The sequence below is a fragment of the Theropithecus gelada genome, unplaced genomic scaffold, assembly GCF_003255815.1.
Source record: "Theropithecus gelada isolate Dixy unplaced genomic scaffold, Tgel_1.0 HiC_scaffold_1116, whole genome shotgun sequence".
NCBI lineage: Eukaryota > Metazoa > Chordata > Mammalia > Primates > Cercopithecidae > Theropithecus > Theropithecus gelada.
The window spans coordinates 396-7,756 of NW_020252715.1; the positions used below are offsets into that span (position 1 = coordinate 396).

The 7,361-nt window shown below is 49.0% G+C and overlaps 4 pseudogenes; all 4 read right to left on the bottom strand.

Moving 5' to 3' along the window:
• Positions 1-782: 782 nt before the first annotated feature.
• LOC112616857 lies at positions 783-901 on the bottom strand (annotated as a pseudogene).
• A 2,511-nt stretch (positions 902-3,412) lies between these two features.
• LOC112616856 lies at positions 3,413-3,532 on the bottom strand (annotated as a pseudogene).
• Positions 3,533-4,752: 1,220 nt separating this feature from the next.
• On the bottom strand, positions 4,753-4,871 carry LOC112616855 (annotated as a pseudogene).
• Positions 4,872-5,754: 883 nt separating this feature from the next.
• On the bottom strand, positions 5,755-5,872 carry LOC112616853 (annotated as a pseudogene).
• Between the last annotated feature and the right edge of the window lie 1,489 nt (positions 5,873-7,361).

Here is a 7,361-nt window from a genome sequence, read left to right on the forward strand (position 1 = left end):
AGTCAGGGGAGGTTGGGAAGCATGGCGATAATACAGGGACGGGAGGGAAGGGGGAAGCCACAAAAACCTACTGCAGGCTGGACGGAGGGGAACACAAATGTAATCCCATCACTTTGGGAGTCAGAGACATGTGGATCATGAGGTCAGGAGATCCAGACGAGCCTAGCTCACACGGTGAAACCCTGTGTCTACTAAAACTACAAAACATGACCCGGGCATGGTAGTGGGCAAGTGTATTCCCAGCAGCTTGGGAGACAGAAGCAAGAGAATGGAGTTTTCCCGGGAGGTGGAGCATGAAGTGACCTGAGATCACGTCACTGCACTCCAGCCTTGGTGACAGAGTGAGACCCCTTTTGGAAGAGAAAGAAAAGGAAGGAAGGAAGGAAGGAAGGAAGGAAGGAAGGAAGGAAGGAAGGAAGGNGGAAGGAAGGAAGGAAGGAAAGAAGGAAAGAAAGAAGAAAGAAAGGAAGAAATAAAGGAAAGAGAGAGAGAGAAAGAGAAAAGAAAAAAAGAAAGAAAGAATTAAAGAAAGGAGAAATAAAGAAAGAGACAAACCAAAGAAAGAAAGAAGGAAAGAAAGAGAAAAAGAAAGAAAGGAAAGAAAGAAAGATGGAAAGAGAGAGAGAAAAAAGAAAGAAAAGAAAGAAAGAAGGAAAGAAGAAAGAAAGAAGAGAGAAAGAGTGAAAGAAAAGAAAGAAGGAAGGAACAAACGAAAGAAAGGAGAGAGAGAGAAGGGAAGAAAGGAAGGTAGAAAAGAAAGAAAAACAAGAAAGAAAGCCAAAAACCTACAGCACCTGGTATTCCCAGATGGTCTGCCATGCAAGTCCTAAACAGGCCGGACCATGCTTAGCTTCCAAGAACAGATGAGATCGGGCGCGTTCAGCGTGGTATAGCCATAGACGTGGGCAGAGGTGCCTGGCTGTCCCAAGAGCCCGGCCCAGTCATGCCCACTGGCTTCGAGCCAGCACTGCCAGGCCATGGCCTCCAGGCTCGTATCTGGACCCGTGAGGTGCTGGCCCGTGGCCTTCCACCAGCTCCCGAGGTCACAAGTTTCCACCATGTTGGGCCTGTTCATAACAGGGAGCACTCTGAGGGGTCAGGGCCCAGGGCCCACGATCCTGGGACACAGTACGGTCCTCCGCCATGTCGCAGAGGTATATTTTGGGATCCCTGGTGGCTCTGGAGCTCCAGCAATTTCCCCTCTAGCCCCAGCCAGCCAGAGCCGTCAGGGTTGTCCAAGGGCGAACATGCGGCCCAGCAGCGCATGGCATTTTTCTCACAACGTCAAAACCAGAGCCTGGGCCTTGGGTCTCCGGCCCCCTGCCCTGTCAGCCTGGAGCCAGGCTCCTGGCTGGGCGAAGGCTAAGCAGAAACGGTGAAATGTTGCTGCTCGGTGGTGCTTTGGTGGCACAACCCAGAAGGATGTCCCCAGATGCGGCGGGGGTGTAGGGGCGTGATGATTGGGGAGCAGACTCAGGAGAGGTTGGGAATAATGATGACAGTATGGGGAAGGGAGGGAGGGTGGAAGCCACAAAACCCTACAGCAGGCTGTGCATGGTGGATCGTGCCTGTAATCCCAGGATTTTGGGATGCTGAGGCAGGTGGATCATGAGATCAGGAGATCTAGAACAACCTGGTTAATACAGTGAAACCCCATCTCTGCTAAAACTACAAAACATGAACCGGGCATGGTGGCAGGCACCTGCAGTCCCAGGTGCTTGTGAGACTGAGTGAGGAGAATGGCAAGAACCAGGGAGCCCAGGCTTTTAGTGAGCCGAGATCACGCCACTACACTCCAGCCTCAGTGACAGAGTGAGACCCCTTCTGGAAGAGAAAGAAAGAAAAAGAAAGAAAGAAAGAAAGAAAGAAAGAAAGAAAGGAAGAAAGGAAGAAAGGGAGAAAGGGAGAAAGAGAGAAAGAAAAGAAAGAAAGAAAGAAAGAAAGAAAGAAGAAAGAAAGAGAAAGAAAGGGAAAGAAAGGAAGGAAGGAAGAAAGAAAGAAGGAAGGAAGGAAAGGAAGGAAGGAAGAAAGGAAGGAAGGAAGGAAGGGAGAGAAAGAAAGAAAAGAAAGAAAGAAGGATAAAAAGAAGAAAGAGAGAAAGAAAGAAAGAAGGAAGGAAAGAAAGAAATAAGGGAAGAAAGAAGACAGAAAGAAAAAAGGAAAGAAGAAAGAAAGAGAAAGAAAGAAAGAAAAAAGGTAAGAAAGGGAGAAAGAAAGAAAGGAAAGAGGAAAAGAAAGAAATATGAAAGACAGAGAGAGAAGGAAGAAAGAGAGAGAGAGAAAATGAAAATAAAGAAACAAAGAAAGAAAAAACAGAGAAAGAAAAGAAAGAAGAAACGAAAGAAAGAGAGGAAGAAAGAAAGAAGGAAACAAAGAAAAGAAAGAAAGAAGAAAAGAAAGAAGAAAGAAAGAAACAGAGAAAGAAAGAAAAGCAAGACAGAAGGAAGGAAAGAAAGAGAGAAAGAATGAAAAGAAAGAAAGGTGGAAACAAAGAAGAAAGAAAGTGGGAAGAAAGAAAGAAAAGAAAGGAAGGAAGGAATGGAGAGAAAAAATAAAAGAAAGAAAGAAGGATACAAAGAAGAAAGAGAGAAAGACAGAAAAGTAAGAAAGAAGGAAGGAAAGAAAGAAATAAGGGAAGAAAGAAGACAGAAAGAAAGAAAGAAAGAAAGAAAGAAAGAAGAAAGAAAGAGAAAGAAAGGGAAAGAAAGGAAGGAAGGAAGAAAGAAAGAAGGAAGGAAGGAAAGGAAGGAAGGAAGAAAGGAAGGAAGGAAGGAAGGGAGAGAAAGAAAGAAAAGAAAGAAAGAAGGATAAAAAGAAGAAAGAGAGAAAGAAAGAAAGAAGGAAGGAAAGAAAGAAATAAGGGAAGAAAGAAGACAGAAAGAAAAAAGGAAAGAAAGAAAGAAAGAAAGAAAGAAAGAAAGAAAGAAAGAAAGAGTTAGAAAGCAAGAAAGAAAGAAAAAAGAAATAAAGAATGAAAGAAAGAAAGAGAGAAAGAAAGTAAGGAAAGAAAGAAGGAAAGAAAGAAGTACAAAAGAAAGAGAGAGAGAAAGAAAGAAAAGAAAGAAAGAATTAAAGAAAGAAGAAAGAAGAAACCACAGAAAGAAAAGAAAGAAGAAAGGAATGCAAGAAAGAGACAAAGAAAGAAAGAAAAGAAAGAAAGAAGGAAAGAAACAAGAAAGAAAGAGAGAAAGAGAAAGAAAAGTAAGAAAGACAGAAGGAAAGAAAGAAAGAAGGAAACAAAGAGAGAGTGAGAAAGAATGAAAAGAAAGAAAGATGGAAACAAAGAAGAAAGAAAGTAAGAAAGAAAGAAGGAAAGAAGAAAGAGAGAAAGAAAGAAAAGAAAGAAAGAAACAAGAGAGAGTAGGAAAGAAAGGAAGGAAAAAAGAAAGAAAGACAAGAAATAAAGCTAAAAAGACTACAGCACTCAGTATTCCCAGGTGGTCTCCTATCCAAGTACTAACCAGGTCCTACCCTGCTTAGCTTCACGAGACCAGACGAGATCGCGTGCATTCTGGGTGCTATGGCCCTAGACGCTGGCAGCGGCGCCTGGCTGCCCTAAGAGCCTGGCCCAGCCATGCCCGCTGGCTTCCAGCTGGCACCACCAGCCCAGGGCCTCTGGGCTCGTATCCGGACCCCAGAGCCCTTGCCCGCGGCCTTCCCCCAGCTCCCGAGCTCCTGAGCTTCCACAATGTTGGACCCGCTTGGAACAGGGAGTGCTCTGAGGCGTCAGGGCCCATGACCCACGATCCTCGGACACTGTCCGCTCCTCTGCCCTGTCAGGGAGGTATTCTTTTGGATCCATGTTGGCTCAGGAGCTCCTGTGAGGCCCCCTCTTGCTCCACGCAGCCAGAGCCGTCAGCCCTGGCCAAGGGCGAACAGGCAGCCCAGCGGCACATGGCCTTCATCTCACAACGCCAACACCCAGGCCTGTGCTTTTGGGGTCCGGCCCCTTGCCCTCTCAGGCTGGAACTGGGCTCCTGGCGGGGCGACAGCTAGGCAGAAGTGGTGGAATGCTGCTGCCTGTTGGTATTTTTGTGGTGCAGCACCAGAAGGAGTTCCCCAGTTGCATCGGGAGTGTAGGGGCGTGATAAAGTGGGAGCAGAGTCATGGGAGTTTGGGAAGCATGGCAATAGTAGGGGGGAAGGGAGGGAGGGGGGAAGCCACAAAAGCCTACTGCAGGCCAGGCAGGGTGGATCACGAATGTAATCCCAACACTTTGGGAGGCAGAGGCATGTGGATCACGAGGTCAGGAGATCCAGACCAGCCTGGCTTACATGGTGAAATCCGGTTTCTAGTAAAACTACAAAACATAAGCCCAATGTGGGGGCGGGCACCAGTAGTTCCCGCTGCTCAGGAGGCTGAGGCAGGAATAGGTAGTGAACCCGGGAGGCGGAGCTTGCACTGAGCCAAAATCATACCACTGCACTCCATCCTGGGTGATAGAGTGAGACTCCATCTGGAGGAAGGAAGGAAGGAAGGAAGGAAGGAAGGAAGGAAGGAAGGAAGGAAGGAAGGAAGGAAGGAAGGGAGGGAGGGAGGGAGGGAGGGAGGGAGGGAGGGAGAAAGAAAGAGAGAAAGAAAAAGAAGAAGAAAGACAGCAGAAAGAAAAGAAAGAAAGAAAAAAGGAAAAAGAGAAAAAGACAGGAAGGAAGAAAGAGAGAAAGAAGGAAAGAAAGAAAGATAAAAGAAAGAAGAGAGACAAGGGAAGAAAGGAAGGTAGAAAAGAAAGAAAGACAACAAAGAAAGCAAAAAAGGCTACAGAAACCAGTATTCCCAGGCAGCCTCCCATCCAAGTACTAACCAGGCCTGATCCTGCTTAGCTTCTGAGATCAGAAGAGTTCAGGAATGATCAGGTTGGTATGGCCGTAGACACCAGCAGAGGGGCCTGGCTGCAACAAGAGCCCAGCCCAACCATGCCAGCCTGTTTCCAGCTGGCACCACCAACCCAGGCCACCAGGATCGTATCAGGACCCTAGAGCCCCTCAACTGCAGCCTTCCCATGGCATCTGAACTGCCCAGCTTCCAACACATCAGGCCTGCTCGGAACAGGGTGTGCTCTGAGGTTTCAGGGCCCAGGGCCCATGATCCTGGGACCCTGTTGGATCCTCCGCCCTGTTGTGGAGATATTGCTCTGGATCCCTGGCTGCTCAGTAGCTCCTGCGAGGCCCCCTCTTGCTCCAACCACTGAGAGCCATCAGGGCGTGCTAAGGGTGAACAACCAGCCCAGCCTCACGTGGTCTTTTTCTCATATTGCCCCACCATGGGTGCTTGTCCCAACCAAGACCCGGTTGGTGGGCAAGACAGCATGGGGGTTTGGGAGTTGGGGGATGGCCCTGATTTGCCATGGGCTGGCACTAGAGTCAGCAGCCTGATCCCTGGCGACAGGGACTGAGAGAACCCAGACACAAACCACCACCACCAGGAGCAAATCCACAGCCCCACACACAGACAGAGAAATAATGAAAGAAAAGAAGGAAAGAAGAAAGAAGAGAGAAAGAAAGAAAGAAGAAAGAAAGAAAGAAGGAAAGAAAGAAAGAAAGAAGATAGAAAGAAAGAAAGAAAGAAAGAAAGAAGAAAAAAGGAAAATAAAGAATGAAACAAAAAGAAAGGAAAGAAAGAATGAAAGAAAGAAAAGAAAGAAAGAGAGAGAGAAAGAAAGAAAGAAAGAAAGAAAGAAAGAGAAAAAGAAGAGAGAGAGCAAGAAGGGAAGAAAGGAAGGTGGAAAAGAAGGAAAGACAAGGGAAAAAGCAAAAAAGCCTACAGCACCCAGTATTCCCAGTGGTCTCTCATCCAGGTACTCACCAGGCCCGACCCTGCTTAGTTTCCAAGATCAGACGAGATCAGGCACATTCAGGGTGGTATGGCTGTAGACGCCAGCAGAGGTGCCTGGCTTCCCCAAGAGCCCAGCCCAGCCATGACCTCTGGCTTCCAGCCGGCACCACCAGCCTGGGTCCACTGGGCTCGAATTGGGATCCCCAAGCCACTGGCGAGTGACCTTCCCCCGGCTCCCGAGATTCCAAGGTTCCACCACGTCTGTCCTGCTCAGAACAGGGAGTGCTCCAAGGCGTCAGGGCCCAGGGCCCAGGATCCTGGGACACCGTCCCGTCCTCAGCCCTGTTGTGGAGATATTCTTTCGGATCCCAGGTGTCTCAGCAACTCCTGGGTGGCCCCCTCTTGCTCCACCCACCCAGAGCTGTTAGTGCTGGCCAAGGGCAAACAGCCGACCCAGCAGCACGTGGCCTTTATCTCACAACATCCCCACCATGGTCGCTTTTCCAGACCAAGACCCAGCCGGTGGGCAAGAGGGGGTGGGGGCTGGGGGTTGGGGGATAGCCCTGCTTTTCCCTGGGCTGGCACTAGAGCTTGCAGCCTGATCCCTGGCGAGAGTTGCTGAGAGAAACCCAGTCACACCTCAACACTACCAAGAGAAAATCCACAGTCCCACACACAGACACAACACAACAGGGCACACGCAAGCAGGAACCCACACACGTGTGCACAAACACACACAGACACACACACACACACACATGCATGCGCACACAAATGGCTTGAAGGAGAGCAAGGAAGAGATGGATGGAGAGATTGAAACCGAGGCAGGGAGAGAGACAGCGATCAAGAGAGAAAGGGGAGGAGCATAGGGAATAGACAGAGTGGCGGAGAAAGATAGAGGTACAGAGAAAGAGAAAGAGACAGAGAGACAGACGGAAGGCGATACCAGTAGCATGGGGTTTAGGGGCAAACCCATAAGAGAGAGGGATAGGGAGCTAGAGAGTGAGAGCGATAGAGACTTGGAGAGGGAGCACCCTGCTCCAGTAGGCAGGGCCCTTTTGACCAGCCTGGGATAGGGTGGATGGGGCTTGGGCTGGGCCAGAATAGGATGGCCAGGTGGTCCATGCGAGAGGAGCAACTGAGCACCAAGATGGGTTTTGTCTTGGATTAACTGCTTGCTTTGGAGGTGGGTTTCATTTGTTGAAACCCTTTCTTTGTTTCTTTGTTGCCACCTCTCTGTGCTCTTGGTGTGGTGCAGTGGACCACTTGATTTGCAGAGTGCGCTGCACATTTGGCGGGAGAGGTGGCACCAGGCATGCCCACGATGCCTGAGTCCTGGGTTTCTGGCTTGTCCTCGGGACTGGAGTTTACACGAAGTTGGTGGCAATGGGAATGAGGGTGCACAGGGAATGTTTTACAGGTGGCTGGTGAAGCAATGTCCTTCACCCAGATAAAACAGCCCCTGTGTTCTTGAGTGGAGGTCTTGGCTGGTGTGTGTGGCACCTGCTGTCCCTGCCCACTCCTTTCCTGGTTTGAAAGGTTGTGGCAGTGCACGATGAGTGCATTGAAACTCCTGGGCATTCTGAGAG